The sequence below is a fragment of the Paramormyrops kingsleyae genome, chromosome 9 (assembly GCF_048594095.1).
Source record: "Paramormyrops kingsleyae isolate MSU_618 chromosome 9, PKINGS_0.4, whole genome shotgun sequence".
NCBI lineage: Eukaryota > Metazoa > Chordata > Actinopteri > Osteoglossiformes > Mormyridae > Paramormyrops > Paramormyrops kingsleyae.
In genome coordinates, this window is record NC_132805.1 from 662,934 (window position 1) to 664,335 (window position 1,402).

Here is a 1,402-nt window from a genome sequence, read left to right on the forward strand (position 1 = left end):
TCAGCACAAACTCAGACACAGAGTCAAACAGGCGTATATTTTTATACTTTAAGATTCTTTCAGTTTACAGGACTGGTTGATTAAATAAATCTTTTATATGTTCCTAGAAGCACATCATACCTGGAGGGCCAGTACACAACCTGTTGCCCTTTTCACACTCAAAGTGAAAAATTCACTCTGTTATTCCCTGGTTGGGATGAGCACTCGTATGATTCTGCAGGTGTTTCAGTAATTAGTACAGGAGTGGTTGGGTTTGTTGTAGAATGGAAACGTGCCTCGAAATGGACCCAGAAGTGCCAGGAATTGAGTATATGAAACACCTTTTAGCGGTACCTGGTACATGGTTCTGCAAGGCTGTACCGTTTGGAAGAATGGGGCGAGGAATTATGGGGCACTCACTGGAATGAAAACCAGACACTTTCAGAAGACGTTCATTCCCACTCTACCTGATTCTTACCGAGTTCCAATGCAGAGCACAGCCCGCTGGCATCCTCTGCTGGCAAGCTGGAAGTTGTGTTGACTGCAGTAACGAGAGGGATTGTTCCACAACATATCCACCTGTGAAAGTGGCAATGCACTATGAACATAAGTCAGACCAGACCACTTCTTAGCCACAATAAATAGCCGATGAGGGATGTATTCCCTCTGACGTGACCTGAGCGTAATGTCTTGCCTCCCCTTCCCAAGGCTTTGAATGGTTTGCCAAGACGTCTTCGGGGAGACCCGATACCCACCCTCCTTGCTTCTCCAAACTCCTCCCATGTACAAGCTTTTGCCTCCATGACTGCCTGTCGCTGCAGCCTTTCTGGCCTGTCGGACCCTTTCAGCTGTCTCAGGAGACCTCAGTACAAGCAGTGGCCTAAAGGCTGCCTTCTTCAGCTTAACTTCCTCCACCACAAGTGTCCACCAGTGGGTACAGGGCTGGCCGCCAGAACAGGCACCGACTTCCTTCTGGCTGAAGCCCTGAACATGGTCCATTCAGACTCAATGTCCCCAACCTCACTTGGCACTCAGGAGAGGATTTTCCGGAGGTGTGACTTTAATTCATCTCACACAGAAGTTTGAGCCACACATTCTCAGCAAATAGCCTACCGACTGCTGACGTAGATCTTTCTGGTTTAAAAGGGATCCTAACCCCGACACTATCTTATTATTAGTTTCACTAGGTAAATACTAAGACTTTATTAAATGTCTTTACCTAAACTGATTTATATTTTTGTTATGCTATCGGTTTATATTTATCAAAGGCTAATTATAACGTTTAGTTATAAAAGTTTATGATCACGCCACGTCAGTAAGTGAGCTCCATCAGTTTCAACTTGTACCTTAACGGAGAAGATTTACTTACTACAACATCTGTTCAAGTAAGAATAAACCCATGTCTTTGGAGGGGGCTTGAGTT